Genomic DNA, 10,284 nt, shown 5'->3' with positions numbered 1-10,284 from the left:
GACACACATAGTCGACAGGTGATATCCACATATACAAGCACTCACATATGTTCCCCCTCCATGTATCATCAACTAAATGTGCACCCCATTTGTTGGAACAAGAAGCCGAAAAGAGCTCGGTAGTGTTTGTTGGCCCACTTACAGACCCTTAATACGGGATGAGAATGATTTAATGTATACTTCGCAATACCTCAAAGCTTATTTAGAACATATACGGCACGATGATACATGCCCCTCAGACATGGATTCATACATACATGCTTTTTACTATCCCACTAGGTCATACATTTCCTACCTACCACTCTCCCCCGACCATCCAAAACTTCTGTAGATATTGTGTAGATATTTTTCTGTTTAGTGATTAGATAGTGGCAGTTATTGGTGACTGCCAAAGGGTGGACTGTCAAAGTCGAAAAATATTGCAGTACACACATCACATACAAACAACACATAGATGGCCTCCGCGCGTGTACTTGTTCTGCTGTGTGTGCACATATTTGCAATTTGCGTATGGTCGCTCCCGCGGTCGTTCGCATCAGTGCGTGGTATGGGTATTTACGGTAGAGTTTGTGAATGCATGGAGAGCTATCAAAACACATTACATATTTTATCCAAATAGTGCACAATGTACACATAGTCCCCCTGCACCACACAAGAAATGAACATCAGTTTAAATGGTAACAGAACAAAGGGATTCACCTTTACAGGATAGGAGGGGACAGAACAAGGTTACAAGGTGGTGATTGGTATCCAGCTGTAGGGTATTTTAAGGGAAACATTCCGGTGTTGGTTTGAGGAAGATCGCATGTTCCTGCGGATAGTTATGTGCAGGAGCAGAATATAGATATAAACTGTATTTACTGTACATTATGTATGTGGCGGGAATCCAGAGGAGACCACCCACAAGAGCAGTGAAAATAGACATCGCCCACATATTCAAACAGACCTATGACCTCTCCTGTACTGTAAATGACCATCCCTGTGTCCAATGGACAAAGAGATTACAGTATCCATTGTGTTATGTTTTGGATGAAGTGAATAAAGAGAGCCTGCAGCAGGCTTGGTCAGACAGAAGGCTCACAACGTTATCTATCAGATGGCAGAGGACCGGACTGGGTAGCGCAAGCGAATCCACTCACGTATGTAACATTGACTGTAGCCATTTACTCTGTTATATTGTAGTGTATTATTTGTATTGTAAACCCCCTTTCAGCAATAATCCACTGTGGTGTCGGAACCCAGCGGTAAAATCACAATTGGTGTCGTGTCCTCATTGCCCTGATAAGGTTTAAAGTGTAATAGTATCATTGCATTGCATTACTGCTAAGGTTTAAAGTGTAATAGCATCACACTGCATTGCTGCATAAGGTTTAAAGTGTAATAACATCACACTGCATTGCTGCATAAGGTTTAAAGTGTAATAGCATCACACTGCATTGCTGCATAAGGTTTAAAGTGTAATATCATTGCATTGCATTACTGTGAAGGTTTAAAGTGTATCTCTGGGTGTCTGCGCGCTGTGTGTACTTTGTACCCCCAGCGCGGCGTTTGTACGCTAAGTCCGTACAGTGATACGGGACTCCGTACGCAAACAGTGTATAAAGGCCCTCATTCCGAGTTGTTCGCTAAGATTCATCGCATCGCAAATGTACGAAAACTAAGTGACTGCGCATGCGCAAAAGCGTAAATGCGCATGCGCGAGTACATACGTACGACATTAGTGCAAAACTGCCAATTTTAAACCAACACGTAACTGGCAAACGAAAACGAGGAGTGGCGGAGGCGTGGCGGAGGCGAGACTTCGCAATGCTCTGACATGGGCGTGAAAGTGGGCGTACAGTGTGGGAGTATGCAACTCGCAATGGGCGTGTTTTTCGCAATTATACCTTGTCGCTGTTAAATCTAACATAGGAAACCGTAGCAACCTTCACGCAGCAGCCGAGTAGGTCTGCAGTTACTCTACATTTGCGAAGTACTGTTACCAAGTGTGTATGGCAGTAATTAGCTGTTAATTGGAGAGCACATTCATCTGATGGACAATTACTAGCTAATTACTGCGCAGATGAAAGTTAGCAAATAGCAATTGTCTGAACCCACATTACATGTTTATTCTACTCACATATAAATCACACACACTGCCAAATAAGGTTGTTTGTAGTGTTATTGTTGGTGTGTAACCTTTTTTTTTTCTTAAAAATGTTTGTAAGAATAACAAATACAAACAAGTGAAATAAAAATTTAAATGTAAAGCTGCAACATTTTTGCTAAAGAAACCGACAACCAAATAATGCAGCATACTCTTTCATTTTGTCAGAAATGTAACATTATTTTGGGTTTATAATATTTGACAATGTTTTAAATGATGTCCTGTTGATCAATACATAAATCTAAAAAGTGTTGTGTCAGTTTACTTAATATGGACATTAAAGTGTGGTGCAAAGCATACCTGTATTTGTTGGATGATGCAATTTTGTTGGCGAAATTGCAGATTGGTCCACAAGTGTCTATATGCTGACCTAATTTTTCTGGAACTAACATTTACCTGATGCATTACCTTGAAGAAATAGCACAATTATAATTTTTTTTTTTTTTATTAATGTAGTAAGATTTAACAACATGAAAACATGGATACACGTGAGTCTCACAGGCAGAGATGGACCAAGCAGCAAGCATATGGCACTGACACAAATGATAGAGCAGAACTTAGTACTCTGCAAAAATCTGCTTCTGACTAAATTATAATTTGTAATCATAAATAATACATATTACACACCCTGCCACACAAACATTTTGACACAACTGAGAAAGAATTAGGATCCACCACACAAACACAACAATACATAGCACACTAGTAAGAGGAAGATGGCTCAGGTGTTTATACCCAAAAACTCACAGGCTACAATACCTCCAAACATAAATAATACATTCACTAAGAGGGAGTTATCCATTCTGGCCACACAAGCCAACTCCAAAATAACATAGAGGCAACATCAAAAACATGGGTGCTGGCCATCTGGAGAGACATCACTTTCTTTTTTTTCTCCCCGCCTGAGGCTGTTCTTCTTGACTTGGTCTGCGGAGCGACCTTCGTTGGGCCTGCCCAGTGGCCTGTTCTTCCTGGGCAGGGGAGGGAGCCGATGTGGGTGGCTCTCTGCCACTGTGGGCAAGGGAGACAGCGATGGCCTGGAGCCCTTGCAAGATGTTATTTGCAAGGGTTTGGAATGAGGAGGCAAGTTGTTCTTGGCCCTGCCTGATCTCTGCCAGACCTTGGCAGAGTTGAGCAACACCTTGCTCAACACTGGTTCGGTGCTCAGTGAGCCGGACAGCTATCTGGCTTACCTCCCGGAGGATCCCGTCTTGAAACGCATTTAGGCTCTCACCATACCTAGCGATTTCAAGCAGGATCTCCGGGATAGCAGAGGGTTGGGTGGGGGGGCCAGTAGGAACCTGCAGAGGTGGGATTTGTGTCCCCACACTGCCAGACCCACTAGGTCCCTCCACCTCAGCCTCAGCCACATAACCCTCCTGTGACTCAAACTGATCATCCCCCTGTGCTGTGTTTAGTGGCAAGCAAATAGAAGAATGTGTGGGAAAAGAGTACAATAAAAAATTAGATTTAAGTTTATAAATACTGTTTAAATTGCAGACAAATACATCTGTAAACTTACCTGGCAAGTCATGTCCCGTCAGGATCTCAGGCAGGTCCGTGTCCATATTAGACACCCCTTGGCCCTCCTCATAACTGACACAGGCCATCGCCATCTCCTCCAAGTCTGTAAACTCCACAGCGACAGATGGTCCTCCCCCTGTAGCCCTTGAGGCATTCCACTCCGCAGACCTCTTTGCCTTCAGGCGGGATTTGAAGTCGGCCCACCTACATATGTATTGTGAAAGAGGGGCAAAGTAGAGTATTATTATTTGTGTATGTAAATATCTAGGACACATGTTCTGCTTCTGTTTGCTATACATAACATCACATGTCACTACATTTTTAAGACAACTTAGCACCGAAAAAGGGCTGGCAAGATGCACTTACCGTCGTCTAACTTCCTGCGAGGTTCTGACGACAGAGCCAACTTCATTCACAGAATGTGTGATGTCCCTCCAGATGCGATCTTTTGTAGCAGCACCCATGTTTTTGGGGCCTCTATGTACTTTGGACATGGCTTGGACATAGTGAATGCTGGCTGTCTTTTCTTACGTCTGGAGGTAGCCTGTGAGGTTTCTTCCTGCTGCTCCTCACCATCTTCCTCCTCACTAGCAGCTTCTGTCTGTTGTGTTTGTGTGGCTAATGCTGATTCCTCCTCAGTTTGTCCAGTATGTGTGTGTGGCAGGGTATCCCCACTCAATTGTTGGGGCTCAGAAGCAGACATTTGCAGAGTACTAGGTCCTGCCTCTTCACAATCCGCAGAGGCGTATTCCATTATCCGTTTCTGGCACTCTAGGCGTTTTTTCGCCAATGCCATCTGCTGCTCTGCAATGCTGGCCATCTCTGCTGCTATTTCCTCACGAGAAGCCATGTTTGCGATGACGTGTGTACGCCGAGGTGTGTGCTTATTTATACCTACGGGCGGGGCGTTCATTCACACAGGTGTACAGTGTTAATCTTGGTAATGATTGCACTGCTTATTTAAGGGCCTACTTTGCACGCTGTGAGTGTTGGTAGTTTGGAGTTTATTTGTCAGTTTGGAGTTTGTTGTGCTGTGCGTTAAGGTGCTATTGTGCTTTTCAGAGTGAGTAATTGTCAAGCATACATTTGTCCGTTTGTTCGCGTTTAGAATATAGACGGTATAGCAGTATTTTTGCGAAAATCCGTTTGTGAGTATTCGTGCATTCGTCTGGTTCCTAATGTTTTTTACAAATTATATTTTTGAAGATTATTTGTAAATATTTTTTACACATATATATTTGGTTTCTCCATTTTTTTAAACTAAACCTGTGCTTCAGTGTTGCTGTTGTGTGGACTAATGTTAGTATGTTGTTTTTAATGTCATTTTTGTTCTCTTGTAGGTGTATTTATCTGGGTGAAGTAACCCCTTTTTTTTGTTTACAAAGAGTGTGATTTAGAACACAAATTTGACTGTTGTTTTCTTTGGAGCAGGTAAGTGCCCTTGGCCTGTGTTGGTGCCTGTTTGTGTTAATGGTCTCTATGTTGTCTTTAATGTCATTTTTGTTCTCTTGTAGGTGTATTTATCTGGGTGAAGTAACCCCTTTTTTTTGTTTACAAAGAGTGTGATTTAGAACACAAATTTGACTGTTGTTTTCTTTGGAGCAGGTAAGTGCCCTTGGCCTGTGTTGGTGCCTGTTTGTGTTAATGGTCTCTATGTTGTCTTTAATGTCATTTTTGTTCTCTTGTAGGTGTATTTATCTGGGTGAAGTAACCCCTTTTTTTTGTTTACAAAGAGTGTGATTTAGAACACAAATTTGACTGTTGTTTTCTTTGGAGCAGGTAAGTGCCCTTGGCCTGTGTTGGTGCCTGTTTGTGTTAATGGTCTCTATGTTGTCTTTAATGTCATTTTTGTTCTCTTGTAGGTGTATTTATCTGGGTGAAGTAACCCCTTTTTTTTGTTTACAAAGAGTGTGATTTAGAACACAAATTTGACTGTTGTTTTCTTTGGAGCAGGTAAGTGCCCTTGGCCTGTGTTGGTGCCTGTTTGTGTTAATGGTCTCTATGTTGTCTTTAATGTCATTTTTGTTCTCTTGTAGGTGTATTTATCTGGGTGAAGTAACCCCTTTTTTTTGTTTACAAAGAGTGTGATTTAGAACACAAATTTGACTGTTGTTTTCTTTGGAGCAGGTAAGTGCCCTTGGCCTGTGTTGGTGCCTGTTTGTGTTTGTTCAAAGTGTTTTGCTTATGTTTGTCTGCCATCTTGATAAGAAATGTTAAATATATTTCAAGGATTGTTGGGCAAAGTAGTGCTGTTCTTGCCTGTACTAGCTACTAAAGGGATAACTTTGGTTGTTGTGTTGTAATGTTTTTTTTGCCTACTTTGCTTTATTTGTTTGAAGGTGTTTGTGATGTGTTTGATGCTCTGAGTATATTGTTTTTTGATATTTATATTAAAATGTTTTTAAAATATGTAGCTTTCTAACTTTTATATTTTTTATACCCTTTTTGTTAACATTTTCATTTTGATCCGGAATTGAACACAGAAAATATGTCTTATGCTCCTGCAGTAAGTTGACACTCCCTTTTTTTAAAAATGTTTTGTTGTATATTTTTTGAGGTTTGCTTTTGTCTTATTCAACATATCTGTTATATTTTTTTAAAGTGTGTGATGGCAGTGTTTATCGCAGCAGAAGCCCTACCTCCCCAACCCACGGCAGCACTCCCACCCCAACCGCCAGCCCCACAACCACAACCGGCTCCTCATCAACCAAGGCAACGGAGGCGTGCTAGGCCACCAATTTTCCAACCCCGTGTCCTACTGTTTGGGATGCCAGATGATGTTGTTGTGCGTAGATACAGGCTGCCACCACATCTAATCCTAGACACTCTCTCCATAATAGAGAGTGATCTGGAGTCTTCAATTCGGTATCCTACAGCAATACCACCATTGACACAATTCCTTGCTGTGTTACATTTTTTGGCTACAGGCTCTTATCAGCATGTGGTTGGAGACCTGGCTGGCATGTCGCAGGGCCAGTTCAGTAAGGTCCTGCGGCGTGTCTGCCGTGCTTTCCTAAAGCGTGTGAAGCAATTTATTGCTATGCCTTTGGATGTTGGTGCCCTAGATGTGGTGAAGCGGCAATTTGAGGAAGGTGGTAGTCGCTTCCCACATGTTATTGGGGTTGTGGATGGCACACATGTAGCTATTCAGCCACCAAGACATAATGAAGAAATTTTTAGAAACAGGAAACTGTTTCATTCTCTGAATGTAATGGTTGTTTGTGGGCCATCCCTCCAGATCCTTTCCCTGAATGCAAAGTTTCCCGGAAACTCCCATGATGCATATGTCATTAGACAATCAGGGATATGGCACAGATTAAGATCAAGGCAACGAGAAGACATGTGGTTATTGGGTGAGTTGGCCCACTATTTTTGGCCTGAAATTACTAATTTTAAAAAAATATACTCTTTCTAATTTGTTATTCTCATCAAACAGGAGACCGTGGATATCCTTGCACCCCCTGGCTCATGACTCCTTACCGTAATCCCAGGCCAGGACCACAGACGGCATTTAACTCCGCGCTTACTGCCACTAGGCAGCTGGTGGAGCGCACAATTGGGGTCCTTAAAGGGCGGTTTCGTGTGCTCCACCGCACTGGTGGCGACATCATGTATTCGCCGGAGATGGCAAGTAAACTAGTGGTCCTGTGCGCTATACTACACAACATCGCGGTAAGGAGTAGCGTAGAGCTTCCTCAGACAGAGGAATTGCCTGATGAGGAGCCAGGGGTTGTCCGACACTTCGGTGGGGGGAGTGTTACACGGAGGGGGAGCCAAGTCAGGGCAAGCATTGTTGCGGAATATTTCAGGTATAGTGTTTTAAGATTCTCTTTTTTAATCAAAATAAAACCACAGTATGCTTTTGTTTTTTGAATAATTTTGTCATTTTGTTTGCTATTGTAAGGCCATTGTGTAATTATTTTTTGGCGTTGGGATATGTAATATTTATTTGCCACTAAATCCGTTAACACGTTAAGCTTACAATGTGTTATTTGCAAAAACAATACTGTGATGTTGCTAAATAGTGTCCTTATTTGTTTTCTATCCTAAAATCCTGTTTATTTCAACAAACACACAAACAAATGAAACTTAATGTTGTCCACTTTGTGACTGTCCAGCTGAATGATCACACAAACTGTGGTGAGTACACAGATATGTATCTAAATTTACCCAAAACTGTGTGTGTGTCCGTGTCTGTTTGTTTTGTTTTATGTTTTAATTTTTTTTAAATTCATCCTGCGAATGCGTATTTCCGCTCGTGCTAATTAACACTCTGCTCTTCCCAGCATTGCAAAGATCAATAAAGTTATTAGAAATTACAGCATAGATTTTGGACCAATCACATGCTAGCAGACACTATAAATATATGCCCAAATAAGGAAAACGCCATTGCCATGATGCGTGCGGCACCTTTCACCAGGCGGGAGCTCCGCGTCCTGGTTGCGGTGATGGACCGCCGCGTAGGCCGCGTTGGGCGCTTCATCCCAAATCGGGTTAAGCGCGAGGCCTACGCGGAGGTCCGCCGCCTGCTGCGTTCTCGCGTCCGCAGCAGGCGGACAATAATACAGTTGGAGAGGAGATGGAGTGATCTCCGCAGGAGGACTCCAGAGCTGTTGGCGGAGATCCGGCAGCAAATCCGCGCAATGCATGCACGCAGTAAGTTACATTACATAAGATTATTAGCATAAATTGTGCAAATTTACACTAAGTGGTAGGCTAATTGCAACACTGAGTGAACATTTTTTTACAATAGGACAGTGTGTGTGGTTAGGGCAAACAGTACTGACTGTAGCAAAATGTCACCAAACAAGTGCATGTTTTCCAGAAAAAATAACCAGGCAGGAAACTGTACCCAAAAACTTGATCAGTGCTGTCTATATAATAAGGTGGCTTGAATAGTGATCTGGTGATGTTGCCTAGACCAATCAATATGACTCAATGGAATAGATTAAGGAATGAGCGTCCAAATAATTGTTTGGACTCATTTAGTTTGCTGTGGGCAACATGAAGAGGTTTTTAAAATGTTTTTTTTTGTTAAAAAAAAACCACTGTGTCTTTTACATGAAACAGAACAGTGAAATTTACAATTGTTTAGTATGTAATTTAACATGCAAATTAAATTTTAACACAAATATCATTATAGGACGACCACAACGGCAAGCAACACATGAGGCACCATCTCAGCCCCCTTCCCCTTCTCACTCCCCCTCCACTTCCCAGTCCCCCTCCCCTTCTCACTCCCCCTCCCCTTCCCAATCCCCCTCAGCTTCCCAGTCCCCCTCAGCTTCCCAATCCCCCTCTGCTTCCCAGTCCCCCTCAGCTTCCCAGTCCCCCTCAGTTTCCCAATCCCCCTCAGCTTCCCAGTCACCCTCAGCTTCCCAGGCCCACTCCACTTTCCACTCCCCTTCTCAGCCCACCTCTCCTTCTCTTTCTGTGACCCCTTCTCCTCCTTCCCATACCCCTTCTCCTTCTACTTCCAAATCACCTTCTCAGCCCCCCTCACCCTCTATTGGCCTAACATTCTCTCCGCCCCCCTCGCCCTCTCAATCAGACCCACCCTCTGAAATAACATCCCCAATCCCTCCTCCTTCCCCCATCCAGCCTCCTTCCCCCATCCCTCCTCCTTCCCCAATCCCTCCTCCTTCCCCCATCCAGCCGCCTTCCCCCATCCAGCCGCCTTCCCCCATCCAGCCGCCTTCCCCACCCAGTGAATGGGCAGAAGAAGCCCCTGAAGACATTTCTGGGAGTCATCATGTTGCAGAGGAAAGTAAGTGTTTTAACATTTAAAAAAAATGATTACCTACTTACACTTACAATGACAAAACATGCAGTGTTGTACTGTTGGAATTCTTGTACCAAGGAAAAATATTTGAGTTATTCTTCATGGTCTACATGTTGCATTTACATTTTTGTGAGTGTCATTATATGTACAGTGTTTATGTGTGCAATGTTTTTTGTGTCCACTCTAGGTCGACACTCATTAGGTCGACAGGGTTGCCAGGACAACAGGGTTTATATGTGTTAGGTTTTCTGGTAAACAGTTAGACCTGAGTGGAGTTTAGTATGTTGTTGGTGTTTTACACTTGTGCCTGTGTATTCTTAATATTTGCACTTACAAATCACATGCTTCACTTTGTTAGGCAGCCTAACAACACAATGATTTGTGGTGTGAAAGTTACACTCACAAAATGATTATTGGATAAAGTCAAACCTGTTTGACCTTATTTAGTAAGGGCAGCTTTCAGGGAGTGTGGTCATGCTAGGATATGTTGTCCTTCTGAAGATGTTGATATGCAGTGTGATGATGCAGGACCAACCCCCTAAAAAAAAAACGTCACTCCAGATGTGAATGAATGCCAACATGGTGTAACATTGACGAAGATGGTAGTTATCTTTAACATGGGCTGTCGCCCATAGCAACCAATAAGATTATACTTTAAAATTTTGGAACCACTTCTACAAGATAATATTCTTATTTTTGCTTGTTTGCTATGGGCAACGTTCCATCTTAAATAGAACTCACATAGTAGTAAATGTACCCCATGGTCTGGTACACTTTTAAATTAAAAAAAAAAGGCTGAGCAGGCTTGTGTGTTGTTCTGCTAATGATTGTA

The 10,284-nt window shown here is 42.7% G+C and overlaps 1 long non-coding RNA gene across 1 annotated transcript; it reads left to right on the top strand.

Moving 5' to 3' along the window:
* The first annotated feature begins 7,015 nt into the window (after positions 1 to 7,015).
* Positions 7,016 to 9,429, top strand: LOC134943385 (uncharacterized). Its single transcript, XR_010181507.1, has 3 exons — positions 7,016 to 7,479; positions 7,789 to 7,810; positions 8,814 to 9,429. It is a non-coding gene; the product is annotated as an uncharacterized LOC134943385 (long non-coding RNA).
* Positions 9,430 to 10,284: the final 855 nt, after the last annotated feature.

This window comes from Pseudophryne corroboree, chromosome 7 (genome assembly GCF_028390025.1).
Source record: "Pseudophryne corroboree isolate aPseCor3 chromosome 7, aPseCor3.hap2, whole genome shotgun sequence".
In the NCBI taxonomy this organism is placed as follows: domain Eukaryota; kingdom Metazoa; phylum Chordata; class Amphibia; order Anura; family Myobatrachidae; genus Pseudophryne; species Pseudophryne corroboree.
Note: the sequence above shows the minus strand (reverse complement) of the source record. Positions and strands in the feature narration are given on the sequence as shown.